Source organism: Agelaius tricolor, unplaced genomic scaffold (assembly GCF_023055355.1).
Source record: "Agelaius tricolor isolate 1412-34295 unplaced genomic scaffold, bAgeTri1.0.p SCAF_26, whole genome shotgun sequence".
Lineage (NCBI taxonomy): Eukaryota > Metazoa > Chordata > Aves > Passeriformes > Icteridae > Agelaius > Agelaius tricolor.
In genome coordinates this window covers 5305177-5322785 of record NW_027269286.1, presented here as the reverse complement: position 1 = coordinate 5322785, position 17609 = coordinate 5305177, and the positions used below count along the sequence as shown (strand labels likewise).

Sequence of the window (17609 nt, the reverse complement as noted above, 5' to 3'; positions counted from 1 at the left end):
TTTTACTTCTGCTGCCTGGACATACATGAAGAAATAGCTTAAAAAAAAGAAATAGCTTAAAAAAAACCAGCTCCCAGACTTTCTGAGACTTAACAGTTGTCAAAAGTTTGGCTGAGTGGGTCTGCTGCTCACCCACACATCCTGAAATATACTGCAGGCTTCCCTCATGGTGAGGGCAATGGCTTTAAACAGGCAGGCTCAGGCAGTTCACAGTGAGAGCTCAGAGAGGTGCCAGTGTCACTGGGCACCCGTGGGTCCTGGCAGACCCTTGGGAGCTGCAGGCTGCTCCCATAGCTCAGCTCTGTGTGCAGCACTGCTAACCCTGCTGCAGATCTCGGGGAGCTTCAGACACATGGAGCCTTACTACAGCTCAGCTGACATGTGCTAATCTCTTCATGGACCCAAACCCATATCAAAGTGAGTCTCAGGGCACACACTGAAGCCCATTTAGATCAGTGGGGCACAGTTACAGAAAGCCTTTCACAGTAAAGTTTTTTGGAGCCAGTTTTACCCACAGGTGAACCCAGCAAGACTGGGCAGATGAGGCAGTAATTTCCACTAATGCCCTTGTGGGACTTGGAAATGTGTCATGGCAGTACTAAATTTCCCAGTCCCACAGGTGAGGCTAGGAGACTATTAGACAACACAAACTGGTAAAACAAAAAGGTGGTAATGCTGAGTTTAGCAAGAAATGTTTTAGCCCTGGCAGTCTCACCCAGAAGCCGGACAAGGAACTTTTCTCTCTCCTTTCATACAATAACCAAATGGCTTACTGTGTTCACCAAGTGAATTTGGCATCCATGATCCAGAGGGTTTGGTGGCCATCCCCACGAACGTGAGAGTGCATATCTGATACAGAGGGTGGGCTCCACTCCTGCTGAATGCAGCCACTGTGCAGAACTGGGCTCAGGACCCCTTGGCTAGGGCTACATACAACCTTAGTGAGGAGCCCAGGTGTCCTGCTGCTTTCTTAGAAGGCTGGCTCTGGGCTCTAAAACAGCTATAGCATAGCAGTCATGGGTGTGTCATGCGTGTCACTCCTAAGAAAGAGTAGCAATATGTTTCTTGATATAACTCAGTGATTTTGCCAAGCTTCATGGTAAATGTGAGAAGGTTTAATAAGATCTGATGACAAGGTGCACTTGATTATTTATGGCATAAAGGACAGGGTCAGACAAAATGGGCAGGGAAGGAGACTCTCCTGTTGAGTCATGAGGTTCAGAAAAGACCTCCTTGTGTTCTAAACTCCTTCTTAGAAGAGAGTTTATGTGTGCCTAATTCCAAACTTAGACTTAGTCAACAGTTAATATCTCAAGGATTATATGTGCACAATCAATCTTTTGTGTCACTTAGCTAAGATTTCAGAGTTAAGCATGCTATTATTCATTTACTGAGAATCTCTTGAGTCAAAGGATCTCTCAACTCTGAGGAGTAACCTTGAGAGCTACTACTCAAAGCAAAGACCCTGGCAAACAGTCCACTGCTCTGCAGGAGAGATCAATGAGTCCTGGCTGTTCTCTATTTATGAAGCGAGATAATTGACTTCTTGTCATATTTGCATACCAGCTACAGAAGTTAATTTCTTCCAAACTTGGCCTGAGTTGGACCTTGACAAACAGTATGGTTGGGGGGTGTGCAATGACTCATTTAAAACTACAGCTCTACTCAGGACATCAAGAACATAAAAGTGAAGTGCAAGCCAGCTGAATGTTGCCTTGCGTAAGACCTTTGCAGCTACAGTTGTAAGCTCTCCATTTACGGACTGCACTATTTATTTTGGTGTAGCTGTAGACACATGAGTATCTACCACAAGGTCTGAGTACCTTCTGAAAACTTAGCTTTCCTGACAGAAAGCAGTTTGACATATGTGAAACTGTGGCACAGGCCTATTAAATTTTCTTTTAGGTTTGCACATGAAGCACTGATAAATCAGAAACCAGTTTTGCGCAGGTTGACATATCAGAAACAAATCTGTGATCTTAGTCTTCTAGCAAGTGTGTTGGATGTGCAACTGATCATGAGTTTATTATTTATCTCAGGATTTTTATTTTATTTTGACTGCAAAAGTTACTCATCTCACCTTCTCCCAAGAACCTGAAAATTGTTTTCCTTCCATATAGTATCACTGCAGGTATCAAGCAAAAGAGTGTCCAATCTTCATTTGCAGAGCCCAACAAAAAGAGGATACCAGGGCTCTCATCCATCTGCAAAACAAAGTGTGAGCTCTACCTTGAGAATTTGGTATGGAACAACTCCTAGGTGATCAGTCTTATCCAAACCAGCCTTGACCACTGCTTTTCCTCAAGGTGGAAAGCTCTGGAAAGGTGTAGGTGCCAAGCTCTTCCACTTTAAACCAAGGAGCTTGCAGGTGGATAGCAGCAGAGCCCTGCACGCTGCGACCTGCAGTCCCCGGCAGCGCGTCTGCGCCGAGAGCAGGCAGCTGCGCTCTGCCCCAGCCTATGGAAATTAAGTGAAATCTTAGCTTAAAATGGCAATAATGTGGTTGTGGTAGACAGAAAGCAGTCTCTAGAAACACAGCTGGCATGGGAACAGACCGCATATTGCTTTTTAATTTCTGGAAGGCAACAACGTAACAAATTCATGACAGCCCCTCCCCTGTTCCCTAGCTCTGCTTGGAAATTTTTTGTAGGACGTTATTTTGTTCTCTCCAGCAGGGATTTTATGCTTGGCATGGTGCACATAAACACTTCCTAGAAATGCTGCTTTTCAACAATTTTCATCTGAAAGAGGAGAAGTTAAAAACCTAGTTTACATAATTCAAATTTGGTGTTCTCAGGATTGTTTCAGGTGTAAAAGTCCCTGGTTTCTGAGTCGCTCAGAAATTCTGAATAGATTTTGTAATCAGTAAATGTAGGAGTAACTGAGGATGCCAATCAATCACTCTGATATCTAAAAGTGAGGCAAGTGAAATGTGAATAATTTGTGTTGCTGTTGACACTACTGCAGTTTGGTGTCTCTGTATTCATCAGGGGCTGTTGGATGTGAATCAGAGGCTAGTTATTACAAACCAGGACTAATCACTAAAAACCCTCCTCTCTTTTTGATGCAGTTGAGCTCATTCTGGACCTCTCAGCCTTTGTAGTGACCCATGCCATTGTAGTGAGATGAGAACATCTTGACATGAGCCTTCTGAAAATCATGCTGGAACAGCATCCCTCAACTTGCTGGATCACTTGCTGTTCACAGGTGATGGTCCTGAGCAAGCTGGATATTACAGCACCAGAGCCCTGTGTCCTGGTGACTGTAAACCTGAGGTGAGTAACTGGCATGGTCTTTGCTGTGAAACAGAATGTCTGTAATAATTGGCTCTGGATTGCTTTTGAATGACAACTGAGTATTAGAATTTAAGGCTGAAGGGAAAGCTGGAATAACTCAGTCTAACTACAATTTCTAAGTAATAAGAAAATATACATATATATATATATATATATAAAACTGAAGCTCTCTAAATTTTTTGTCTATCCCACACACTAATGCTAATTTCAATCTCTGTTCAATCCCAAGTGAAGCTGAATTCATAGCTTGCTTTTAAAAACCTGATTGTCTCATTCATCCATGTGTTTTGGGAAGATGTGCCATATTCCTGAAGATTTGTAGGATGTCATCCTTTCTAACCACATTATTAGTTCAGGATCTACAAGTTCCTGTGCATACTTACAGTGCCAAGGGGAATTCAAATGTGAGAGAGAACCCAGAGCACCTTAAGACACATCTTTTATCTGCCTAAACCCATGCACTGGGGTCAGATTGGTAACACTGTACCTTCAGCCCCTTTAGGTTGTGTCATTCCAGTGGAGCTCAATAGAATTACTGTGGCATAAAACTGATGGAATGATTAGTTGGCTGGAAATTAGAGTCAGAATTATTTATTTTTCTCATGTGCTATTTTACCCATTTAAAAATTTCTCTCCCTGTATCAAAATTTCTTAGTGGGAGGAAAAGTTATGAAGGACTTTGATTTGGAAGCATCCAAATATATTGCTTCAGTCTTGTTGTTCTAAATATGATATTTTAATATTGTTGTATTAATAATATTTTCTTATGAGCCAGCTAACCAGCTGTGATGCAAATTGTCTTATTCCCAGATTCTCCTGGGCAATTTATATCCACCATGACAGCACACCCAGAGGCAGTTTCAAGTTGAACTGAGTTGAAATAATATATTCCTGTTCAGCTAAAAAATAAACTGAAATATTTGGTTTGGGTCAAGCCCATGTATTGAAGAAAATACTTTGTTTTTATTTTCCCAGAGGAAACCTGAATGCTTTGGGCAAAAGTGATTTGGTTTTTTCCTTGAATAGAAATTTGATTTTGTGAAAACTTTATTTCCCACCAGAGGCTGAACTGTTGGGGAATGTCCATAAGCTTTTGTGCTGAAGCAATGAAAAGCCTCTGATGCTTTAAGGAGGAACTCTGCCTTATTTAAAGAAACCTCTCTAAAAATCTATGCTTTATTTTAGTGAAAACTGAAGGGAAAGGTCCTTCTCCATATCTTGCTCTCAGCTGGAAATATTAACTATTTATATACCTGACAATGACCCTTCACACCACAAGAGGCATCTGCAGACATTTGATTTACTAAAACTTGTTCTGCTTTGAATATTTTCATTTCAGTTCTGCTAGCTGATAGGTTGGCTTGCTCTGAGACAATATTATGTTGTATTATGGTCAGCTGAGTTACAATTTGGCCAGTTTTTCTGTAGGTAAAATTTTACTGCATCCTGACACACATCACTGCAAATTCCATTTTATAAAGCTCCATATTCCATGCATTAATACCTGAACCTCTTCCACTATCTTTTTCCTCAGTTTAAACTTCCAAGCAGTAGTGAGTATTTTCTACTTGATTTGCTTCTCCTTACTGCTTAAAGATGTACTTGCTGCCCACAATTAGCACTGGTCATCATCCAAAGCCTGTCTCCTGTCAGCTGTTACCCAGTGAAATAGCAGCTTTTTAATGGGGCGACCAAAACCAATACACCATATTGCAAAGGTGGCTTTGGGGGACCTGTCTGCCAAGACAGCATTATCTCTGGGGAACCTTGCAGCTAAAAAGTATTTTATCAGGTGATAGACAGTGCAGGAGAAGGTGGGGGCACTTCATCCTTCCTTTCCTTTCCTTTCCTTTCCTTTCCTTTCCTTTCCTTTCCTTCCCTTCCCTTCCCTTCCCTTCCCTTCCCTTCCCTTCCCTTCCCTTCCCTTCCCATCTTTATAAAACTTCCATCACTTTGATGATTAGTACAAAGGAAAGGGAAAACAAAAGGAAGACAAAAGCAGTTTGTTTTTGTGTGTGTGTTCCAGTCTATGATTTGGCCATATTTCTCTCTCTGGGCTACTTTTTTGCTCTTATTTCTCTAGTAGCATGTAAACAGAAGTGCAAGACTAAAATGAATCCATAAGGACTCTTCTACATTTATGCTTGGACATTGATGGATGGAGAAGCATTTAAAAGAAAAAGAATCAATTGTGAATCCAAAGATGTAGGTCATCTCTTCTGGATTTGCAGCATTGAGTTGAGCCCTGGTGGCAGGGCTTAACTCAAATATATTTGTACTTTCTAGAGGTTCATGGGTTCACCAGTGTATGGCAGACAGTACCACAGAGCTGTGAAATAGGTGAGCACCACAACAGTGATGATTAAAATATTTTTACTTTCCATATGTTTGGCAGAATCAAACAGCTGCAGCCCTGAAGTTTTACATATATAAAAATATATAGATAAATAAATGTAGCTGCTACTTGCTACAACTCTGTATTACATCTGGCAGGTGACTGCTGTTATGTTTTTCCTCTGTTATTCCTCAGACAGCACATTTTTCCAAGTTAAGTTACAGTGTGTAATTTATAAACATCAAAGTGGAAAACATTATGCACTGCATGAATTAGCATGAATGTCTGTTATTGAATATGTGCTGTATTTCTAGAAATATGCAATTATTCCTCAATGGCAAACTTAAAATTTTTGCTATCAGGTTTTGTTTGGTTATATTTAACTGATTAGAAAAGCTTTAATGGATGGAAGAAAGAGTTCTGTAAAAGACGTTCCCCAGTAGGTCTAATTTTGTGGGAAATATGCAAAATTGTTTTCTTGATTCATAATAGTCCAGCATTAAATCAAGGTTGTTTGGGCAATGTGGACTGGCAAGGAGGTGCAAACAAGTAATGCAGACACACTGGCTGCTGGAACCCTGAAATGTCAGTCATGATATTGTGACTATGGCTTGCCAGGAGTGTTGGTTGGCATTACCTGCTGGGATCCAGTTTGCCTGTTCAAGGCAGATGTGCACCTTAATTGTAGGTGCATGGAGGAACAGCTGCTTCCATGGAAAGGTGATTGATTGCTGCCATTGATGCTGTGGCAGTGAATTTAGGGCCAGTCTTTCAGTGGGCTGCTGAGCTGGATCCCAGCCTCTGCTCATTTCATGTAAGGTGGCAATTCACATCTCCAGCTGTTGATTGTATCTTCATAGGAGTGTCTGGTTCCTAAAACAGTGGAAACCATGACAGATCCATGAAATGCAGTACAAGAATTATGTTACCTCCAGATATGTGAATTGTCTTTTACATCTAGACACTGTCTGAACTAGTTGACTCAAACAGCTGTGCTGATATTTTGCTGTAACTTCCAGTATTTGTAATACTGTCTTTCTCACAGAATTGTTTTACTATAATTTAAAGTGTTCTGGGGGAAATGTAGCATCTTTTACATTTAGTGATGGAGCTACTTCCCACCTTCTTTTTAGATACAACATGTAAACAGGTACTGTCTTCAAAGCCTGCAGAATTCTGCTCTGAAGGTCCTAGAGAGAGCACAAAGCCCAACAGCTTCATTTACAAAAGGAGCTGTTATTATTTATCTAGTTTATTAGACGCTGCTTTATCTGTGTTCTAGTTCCTAAATATCACTGGAATCCAAATGTTTTTCTTTAGCACAATTAAGGCAATCAAAAGTATTTATTTAAAGCACTTAATCACTTAAAGAAACAAGTGGAATACTACTAAAATATAAAATAATTTTCAAGTGAATTTTGATATCTCTGTAAACATTTTAGATGTAATTTTCTTCTGACTCATTTTTGAGTCCACTGAGGACCCAAATATCAAGTTTACTCTCAATTTCCGCCTGGGAAGCAAGTACTGTGAATTGGGCTACAAGTGAAGAACTGATTGCTTTATGTAATTTAATTTATACTATTCTAACATATGTCAGAACACCACTGTATTATGGAGTGCAATAAAAGGCTGACATGTTAAGAGTCTTTTAAGAAAATCCACACTCACTGGGCTTCTCCAGGTTTTACTTACCCATATTGTGCAAACATGGGCTGCAGTTGAGTATTAGAGCCATGCAGGGCAGGCACAAGAATCCCTGAGGGCACCTCTGATCTGAATGTTAAATTAGGTTTATTGAAGTATGTCTTTTAAATGAACTGAGCCTGATGTCTTTCTTGTACTGGAATATGCCATCTTAATGATGCTTCCTTGAGAGCTGCTGATGAGAGAAAGGAATGAGAGAACAGTCATTACCATTAGGAGCATGAAAGTGCTGAATGGTGAGTTATCCCCTCTCTTCCAGCCACAAGTTTTTAGAGTGTCTATTAATACATTGTAGGGCACTGCAGCTTTCTGTGGTACATGCAGGGTCGCTGAGTTAATGCACACCCATAAATCCCAAATAGCTGCTGTTCTGTCCTGGTCATCTGTGAGAAAGTCCTAAGAGATGTGCTGGCACAAGCCAGAGCAAGGAAGATATGTGTGTCTGGGCACAGACTAGGACTAATGTGGATAAGAATACTTCCCAAAACATGCATATTCCTCATGAGGATGGCTGCTAGAACATTGTGTAGCCTTGGCAGCTATCCCTTGTGAGATACCACCAAGGAAAAACTTCATCAAGGTTGCCAGTTCCATGGGTGCAAGGGCAGGGAGGATGCATGAGCATCCTTGGGCTGGCCACAGGAAGGGTGGGAGGCAGCCTGGAAAGCCCAGACAGCAATTCCTGGGACATGTGGGCAGTGACTAACTGTGACAGAGCTCTCACTTGGTGAGAGAGTCATGGGCAAAAAAGGAGGGCATTTCAAAATGCATACATGAAAGTAGGTGTTCAGTCTGATAAGGTGAAGAGATACCAGGAGCAAGGACGGCTGCATGGTGGCAGGACCTGCAGAACAGAAAGTGAAGGGTGTATAGGAAACTAGAGAAGCATTTGGTGTTTGAGGGATGAAGGAAAAAAAGGGGAGAGGAGGAAGATATGATCTGATGCACAGATCCATGAGTCAGGTATCAGGCATGCAGTGTCAGATGAATCTTTGACAAAAACTCTCTTGTAAGCCCAGGAATGACCCTTTCCCACATCCATGGTTTGAAGTTTGTTGCTTCAAGTGCAAAAACTTACAAAAAACAAAACTCCAAAAGAGTCTTCATGTTCCATGATTTTCTTTAAAATTTTAATTTTATACACTATCATACACTATCAAGTACTAATTTTAATGCCCATTTATTCTTCACTATTTCTTAGACTGTTTTGTTTCCATGTGTTTGTCAGGCATGCTGTAGAACAAAAACTGCTCCAAATAACTTAGACCCGTGTTTGTGCTAAGAGAAGGAGAACTTGCCGAAGGACCATAATGTCCTTCAAACCACTGGTAAATCAATGTAGATGGAAAATCTCCTGTTTTCACTCTAACATGTTTCCAGAAGGAAAACAGCTTATCTTTGCCAGGTCCAGAATCTGGTCCTTAGTGATCTTACTGCCATTTTCCAAGGCACTGTGCCAGTGTACTCTCCTGACTTTTAATACCTGGAACAATTGAAATTCCATGACAGTCTGAGAAAAAACAGTGAAGAACCTGCTTTTACAAAGGAAGGCTTGGCATGGACATGTGTGCACAGTAGAAACTGTGTGGGTAGGAAGTCATAACTAGTTGCACTGGTTATAATGAGGAGCAAATTGAGAGCAGGGATTTGTGCTCTTTGGGTTGAAGTGACCAGCTCTGGGTGCCACTGGAAGTCTCATCACAGACTGCTTGGCAGAGGTTGGAGCCTGTATGTTTATATGTGTCTGGTTTTATTTATAGGGCGTTTTGGGACTGCACAGTCCAAGGGAGAAAAGGCAGTGGGAAAAATGTATCTCCTTTCCTGGTTGCCTCATAGAGTTATTATGAACACAACTCACTTCTTAGCAACATACTGTTTACTGAAGTCAGAAGTTGTGTGAAGGGCATTTTGGGAGCGAAAAGGACAGAAGTGCCTAAAGCGTGTTGACTTTGAAGAGACATTTTTGCTGTAAGGCGGACACTTATGCCATTTGTGCTTTATAGCTTGTGCCCAAGAAGCCCACCATGAGTGGAACAGAAACCAAAATGTTCTGTGGTGTTGGAAAATTTCAAGGCAATGAGACATACCTGCACTTGGTAGGCAGAATCAGTACATCACAAGACAGCTGAATTGCTTCCTTGATGTTCTTTGTGTAGTGTTTAATTTAATGCATGGCATTAAAATGTAAGATTCAAGCCAAAAATTTGCCTCTGAAAATAAATCGGGCATCCACCCAAATGCTTGACAGGAGACGAGCCTTGTATTGTGGCCCTGTATAATGGCTGAAATCCCTGGGCCCTGCCAGCCTGCCAGAGTCCGAATCCTGAGTCAAGAGCTGCTCAGGGAATACCTTTTTCCTGTAAATATGTGCTTAAATATCAGGCTGCTGAAATGGTGCATCCGGCTTGACTTATTCTGTGCTAGTGATATGTGAGCAAAGCAAGTGGCATGATCCAAGACAAATAAAGGAAGACTCTGTAAGAGCAAGAACTTTTTCCTCACAGTGAATTCACTGATCATTCATTAATGTTCCCACTAATATGAAGTTAATGCAGAACTGAGTTCCCACAAAACATAATCTGGAAAATGCGGGGCAGATGTTCCTGTGTCAAAATGCATTAACTATCTCAGTGAATCTGAAAAGATGTGATCTAGATCCTATTTTATGGGCTGCAATCTTCAAAGTGCTTCCTGGCATGGGGGTAACATTACTTACTGGGACTTGTAGGTGGTTCTCCAAAATAAGTAAGTCTGTGCTACCCACCTCACTGCCCAGATTGGAAATTTCCAGAGCTCCAGAAAAACAAACATGGGGCTGAAGAATGGTGAATCTCCTTCCTGCAGCTGTCTAGGACAGGACTCCTAATTTTCCCATCCTCCTGCTGTTCTTTAGATGTTTAGATATGTTGTTCCAAGTTCCCATAACATCCGTGTGTGCTGGCAAGGGAGATCTGTGAGCTCTGTACTGTCCAAACTAAATACCAAATTAGCACCTGAAGTCTGCTTTCTGAATGTCCCCCCACCCATTTTCTGGGGTGATCTGGGTTCACAAATGCTGTGTAGCTCCTGACTTTTACAAAACAAGCACTCAGTGCTTGCACACTGTGTCTCTGTCTCACACATGCCCCCTGCTAAAGAACAGAAATGAACCATTAGAGTCACAATCTGAAAATTGGAAACACGCCGGTGTGTGTCATCAGCTGGAGAAAAATCCCATCATTACACTGCTACCGCAGCATCCTCCTTATTTGTGCCTCCAACTCAAATGCATTAAATTTAATTACACAGTACTACAACTCCAAGACAGATTTAATATATTTGGATAAGAAAAGCTTCAAAAAACCCCACTCCTCGTTAATAATTGAAGTGGCACTTGTGCTGGCAACAGAGAAAAGTGAAGTGATAGCAGGCTGTGGGACATGGAGCAGAGGGTCAGCCACAAAACCATAGAATGGTTTAGGTTGGAAGGGGCCTTAAAGATTGTCTACTGACAACCATGGGCAGGTGCACCTTCCATTAAACCAGGTTCCTCAAAGCCTCATCTGTCCTGACCTTGAACACCACCTGGGACAGGGCATCCACAATTTCCCTGGGCAACCTCTTCCAGTGCCACATCACACTCACAGGAAAGAATTTCTTCCTAATATCTAATCTAAAGCCACCCACTTTCAGTTTCAAGCCTTTTCCTTTTGTCCTATTGCTACATATCCTTGTAAAATGTCCTCCTCTAGCCCCCTTTAGGTGCTGGAAGGTCCTATAAGGTCTCCTCTCCAGGCTCTATCTTGGGAGTACAATGGGAAACAGTTTTAATAAATATATACAAATAGTGAATTTGTAATAATTTAATCCAGAAAATGGAGTGAACAGATGCAAAAACCCTATTAGGTCAGCTACTGTGTGCCCCTGGCTGTATGGAACTGAGACAAGAAATGTGATTCTGTTGGATTAGTTCTCCACACTCCAAGCAATGGGATGCCTGCTTCCTAAAATATCTTCCTTTGTAAAGAGGTTTTGTTTTTTCTCCTTGACAATGGGCAGTTTAAATTCACCTTGTGATTTCATCCACTGTTACTAATTGCATCCTTTCTCCTGGAGGAGGTAACTCCCCTTGGTGTGCAGACCCTTCAAATATTGAGAGGAAAATAGTTGTCCCTTTTCTTTTGCAGATGTGTTTAAGCCCAGTTGTATTCATAGTTAGCCTTTCAGATCTTCCCTCCTGCAGCCCCCGCATCCTCCTTGCTGCTCTGCTTTTACAGTTTCTCACTGGGCATATGTCTTAGTATTTCAGCTTTGGTGGTAATACAGCAGCCAGGACAGGTTTGCCAAACCCTTGCATACAGAATGGAAGACAATACTATTGTTCTTCCATTTTACAGTAGGAGATAGACAATTTGCTTTTGCTTGGGCTCTTTTCCCACCACCTTCTGAGCTGGAACAGATTGTTGCCTCCAGTGTAATTTCAGCCATATTCAGTCCTTTAAATTGTGTTTGGACTTTTTCCCTTAAAAACAGGGGAGATAAAAAAAAAAAAAAAGGAAGTGAATGAGAAGCTTTTGCCCTTCCCTTTTATGAGCTATTTCATTTCATCATTAACTCTATCTGTGTTAAAAAGATTTGGGAAAAATAAGGCATGAGAGGACATTGTGACAGGTGAAGGGGATAAAGCAAGACAAAAGCATTGGAGGACAGGGGATCAGTGGGAAATAGGTACTTTTGAGGAGGATGCTGGAGAAGGTGTAGCAATGATTACATGGGAAGGCTGAACTGGGGAGGCCAAGTAGGCAGTCAGTAGCAGGAAGTGATACATCAGTGGCAGCTAAGGGACAGTGGGGGGGGGGGGGAAAGCAGATCTGTACCACTGTCAACTGACTTGATCACCTGCTGGGTGTGCAGGGTGAGAAAAGCAATCCTTGTGGTACAGCAGAGAACATGGAAAGCTGGATTTGTAACTTGAAAGACAGTTAATGATGTGGGAAATCCTTCTGTACTGAGACAATGGCTTGCTATAGGATGATGTGGCATGGTAAGGTGGAGCAGAGTGAACATTAAGAGGGAAAGGTCTTCCACTAGCATGTGTTTGACATAACTTGACATGGCAGTGTTACACTCTTACTCCCCAGAAGGCAATAGGGAAGAAGCATCAAGAAACCTACTGGGGTTTGCAAACAACCCACTAGGAACAGACTAGAGTGCAAAAATAATGATTGTTTTGTTTTGCTCTGTTTCTGAGCAGTTTTTACACGTTTCTTAAGCTGCTCTATTACTCATAGGATTTAGCCATGTTTCTCTATTCTGGTTTTTTTTCTTTAAATGTGCAGTCCAGACTTTCCTGCTGGAAACAATGTCCAGCAAACAAGTATTTAAGGGTTAAGCAAACTCAACCCTTCCTATTTTAATTCTTTGGCACTGCCACACCCATAAGCATCCAGGACAAAAAATGAATCTAATTTCCCAAAGCCCAGTGGTAGGTTTCCCAAATGCATTTGAGGTCGGAAGTCCCTTGATTATTTGATAGGCTGCATTCATTAGTCACAGTGGTGTCGTCATGCCCTGTTCCAGCTGCGTGTGCTTGGGCAGGGTTTTGGACACTACAAGCAATCCTATTTTGCACAGGGTCCAGCTGGAGGTTCCATGGTATATGGACAGGCATTTGCATAAGTGTTAACTGCATGACTGCTTGAGCACAGGAGCAAGGGCAGTTCCTTTGTGTGAAGCAATTCAAGCTGCTGAAGCAGCAACTATCCCCCTCCCTGCTCTGGGCAGGAAAATATTTGTAGGCGCTTACCTTGTCCTACACATAAAATAAATGAGCAAAACAAAGTAGGACTGCCCCAAGTGTAATTCTGACAGCTTCTTTATGTCCCAGAACCTCAAGAAATGTTGAATTGTTCTTGACTCCTGGAAAAATAAAAAAGAAGAACCTGTGCTTGGGCAGACTTACAGGGCAGATTATGCCCATGGGGTGCCTGGCCTGTGGAATGTTATCTATATTTGTTATACCTGCTGATTTCAGCCCTATCAGTATGTTTTATGGGTTACTGAATGTGTTTTCATTGCAGAAGTCTGTACATTTGGCTACCCTAGCTTTGACTCCTTTACTCACTCACTGTGCTGTTTTTCTGAGTGCATGTACTCCCTGCCACAGAAGTGTCTTGAGAAATTGCTTTCAAAAACTGATCTGAAATTGCAAGGAGTCCCATGTCCCTGCTTCTCAGATTTATTTGTGAAATATTGCACTGGATCTGGTGCTATATTTTACACCCACACTGGAACAGCTTAATAGTTTAAGCTTTGTACTAAATAAAATTTTAAAAATCCTCTTTTGGTTTGAAAAGCAAGTCTCTTTTCTCACTTAAGATGAATAAATCTTCTGTCTGCAGCAGCAACTGGTCTAGCTACAGAGCTCTCATAATAAAGCAGAACACTTGCTTAAAGGGAAGGTTATCACTTTAGATGGTCTACTAAAGGATTTAGAATTCCCAGTCCCTTATTCTAGCTAGTCTGGTCTGAAGGATGGCAGAAGAGCACACAGAAGCCAGGCTAGGAAAAGGCAATGCCTCCAGCTGTGACCTGCTTTGGCTACAGAACTGTTGGAGAGAGAGAAACCACCTCATCCTCTCCTCAAGTGTTATTGGCAAAGCAGTGGCCCACCCTGGAAGCCACGTAGGGATGGCAGGACAAGAGGCATTGAGAAACAGCAGTGATAAAGCATTAAACACGCCCTGAGAGAGGACAGGTGGATGCAATCTGAGGAGGACTTATTGTGAGTGGAGAGGTGCTGACTACTTTATCATTCCTGAACATTTGATGCAATGTACAGTGAGAGTTGTTGGGCTTTTTTGTTGGTTTGTTGTTTTTTTGGGGGGTTTTTTTGGTTTTTTTTTTGGTTTTTTTTTTGAGTAAATCCAGCATAGAGTAGTTGGGATGGAAAGTTCTAGATAGAACTTTAAATTTCATCTGTGTAAGAGGCTGGTCTCTTAGTGAAAATGAAAGCAGGTTGGAATTATACATGGATTTGAGGGCTGGTAGAGTATTTTCACCCAGGTTTGTTGGAGTGTCCTGTTTGGTTTTCATTCCTACCCGATGAAGCTCTGTGGATCAAAGATGGAGTCTGCCTGTGCAGACATACACAATTTAGTATTATTGTACAATGGATGCAGAACATACCGGGTCTCAAACAAACCCCAACAAGTGCAGGGGTTTAATTCAACAGGAAAGATTCAATTTATTGGATTATTAGTAAAGGTATACAAGAAGGGGCAATAGAAACATGAGGTATTTGTAGAATTCTCTGCAGAATAAATGAAAATAGCAAGGAAAAGGGTAGACTAAAAACAGGTTGAAGCAAAGAGACAATTTTCTTTCATCATCTTGCCTCCTTCCCTTTCTGGAGAAATCTACCTCAGAAAACTTTGTTAATAAGGATTTTAGAAAGCAGGCAGATGACAGCAAGTATTTTGCATTAAATTGGATTCAATGTCTGGAGAGGTTTTTTTCTAATTTCTAATCTGATGGTCTAGAAGATGACAACAAAACCAACAAAACCTGCTGCTGTATTTTCTACTTGTACAGGAACAGGGAATTTTGTTAAGAGCAATATTGGTCTGCAGAAGCACAGAGAATACCATTTCCTGACATTTCGTTTTCCATCAAAGTCAGATGAAAAGCTGAATTCAAAATAAAGGTACTAATTATGGTATTAAGGTAGGATTTGTAGAAACTACAGTATGGTCAGTGTAATGCCATACTGGTTTGGTAATGTACATGGTGTAGTTTGAAAAACTCCACATCCTTATTTTCAGATTAAATTCTTCACAGTCAATAGCATTTCCAGCAAAAACATTCCCTGTTTTAGAAGATTAAACTCCCCTTCATGTCATGGCAACAGCTCTGGTTGGAATCCTAACTCTGCTGTTGCCAAATGATTTTGTGATGTTGCACGTTCCTATTAAGCTAAATTAGCAGCAGGAGTCCTGCACTGAAATCACAGTACATATCATCATCTCAGAGTCGAAATTGTTTGATTGAAGCAATTTCCTGTCTAGCCACAGTGGGCAGCTCATAAGCTGTTCAGGCCTTTTGTAAGTGGGAAATGTGCAAAGGAATTTAGAAGAAGGAATACACTCCTGCCCATGCTCACGTGGCCAGTGGTGCATGCGGCCCTGATCTGAATGGGGAAGGAGATGTATAAGACTCAGTACATTAATCGCTGCAGGTTAAGAGGCTGGCATCAACAGAGAGAAGACAGAGAGAGGTGCAGTGCTACGGATTTCACAGCATCTTGGAAAATTCACTGCCTGACTGTGGCTTGTTGGACTTCAGCAGAGCTAACCTGCACTACGCAAGATCAAAGATTAACCTCTAAATGATCATCAGTTGCATAATTACTCATTGGCATAAGATATCTACTAGAACTGTTTGGAAAAGAAATGTTCTTTAAAAATATTGACATTTCATTGGGAAAAAAAGGAATATAAAATGTTGATAAGAAAAAGAAAGGTTGTTTTTTTTTTTTCCCTCCAAATCTGAAAGCATTTGAAAGAGAGCAAAGCTTTGTGCAAAAAAGTTATATTTAATAAACCCCCTAATTATCCCATTACTACAAACATGAATTGAGTCCCAGGGTTTGGGAGTGGATGATCTTATCAGACTTTCCTAGGAACAGAACCACAAGCTCCCTTCCCTTACAGGGGCTTTGCTTAGGAAAGGCAATTAGAAGTTCACACCTGAAGACTTCAGATGCAATTGTGCACCCATATTTCTACCCCCAGAACATTTACCTCCACAAGTGTGCTTTTGTGCATGTGTCTTAAAACAGCCTTTACCTCTTCTTCCCACGTCTGAAGCCATTTCATTTGTGCACATTCACATCTAGACTGCTCTTTGTTTTAGGGGGAAGGCTTTGTAACTATAATTCACAGAGACTCAGAACCTCACAATATGTATTAAAAACTTTTTTGTGACCTTTTAAATATTATACCAAGAGCTGCTAAGCAATTAAGGCAATAAATCTGTGTAAACTGAATGTATAATTTCTCTTAGGACTATAAATGTGAGAAAATTAAATGTCAACATCTACCTTGGTGTTTACAAGTGCAGCCATAGAATGCGAATTCATTGTCTTACCTGAATTCCAGTTTTGTCTTATATTGCTGTTAGAGGAAAGTTATGTTACTGTGGGGTTGGGTTTTTTATGTTTTTTAAGAAGTTCAGATACATAGTCTCTTTGGTAGCAGAATGTCCCCCTTGTGAGGGTCTTTCTCTGGCTGCTGGTCCTGTAGAAGCAGGTGCAAAACCACCTTGCATGGTTTTAAGCGAAGCAGAGTTGCAGCTCTGGCTGTGGGTAGGCAGGGTACCATTCTTTCACCCCTTTGCATTCTGTTTATTTTTACAGTATTTCTTGCCTTATCAGGCTTAGAAACTTCTGGAGGAAAGAACAGTGTCCTATTCTTTTTTTCACACCCTCTCTGGGGCCATCAGAGACCATGTGCTCAGTCCCAGACTCAGATGAGGCTTTTACATGATACATAAACACAAACACACTGCCCATTCCTGTCTGTGCACTGGGAAGGAAAGGGAAGTGAAAGCAGGAGCATTTTTTATATTACAGCACCAGCCAGAAGCTCATAATATTTGGAAATGAGACTATAACAGATCTGTGTCTCCCAGTGACACAAGAATTCACTGCTTCAAAAAGAGATAAAGGCAAATACTTCCCTTGGCAGGGAATCCTTCCCTTCTTGTTGATAAAGTGCATCTCTTGCATGTCTTGCATCTCAAGATTGAGGTTAGGAAGTTGTCATTGAGAGTTTTTTATTTGCTTCAGTCCTGGTTTTGTAATATGTCCTCAACTACCTAGTCCTGCCAGACTACAAGAGGAACCTACTTTTATTTTAGTGTAGGCTAGTCTGGTTCTTCTTCATTGTTTTACTGAATTTACTTTACTTAATACAACAAAGGCAACTGACAACACTTCTGCAGACATCACTCTGGTGTCATCTACCAGCCTCAGCTCAGGTGGATTAGTAACTACAGCTGCATGATGGTGTTGTCAAGAATATTTCATCACCAAAATGTAAATATTCTCCCCTTTAATTGACTTTTTTTTTGCTTGACAGTTAAGGATATAGCCTGATGTTCAATTTGGTGTCAGTCTAATTAATATTTCCATCATTTAAAAATGCATCCAGAAGGAGAGAGTTTGATTTTAACATTCAATTTTCTTCATTTTTTATATTAGTAAGATAATAAAAATGCAGTGGATGCCACTG

General features: G+C 41.1%; 1 long non-coding RNA gene across 1 annotated transcript in view; it reads left to right on the top strand.

The window, feature by feature from the left end:
* LOC139600280 (uncharacterized) overlaps positions 1-17609 on the top strand; it is a 154646-nt gene that overhangs the window by 653 nt on the left and 136384 nt on the right. Inside the window, exon 2 of the long non-coding RNA XR_011682470.1 lies at positions 3071-3275. This is a non-coding gene — a long non-coding RNA (uncharacterized lncRNA). The remainder of the gene's footprint in view (positions 1-3070; positions 3276-17609) is intronic.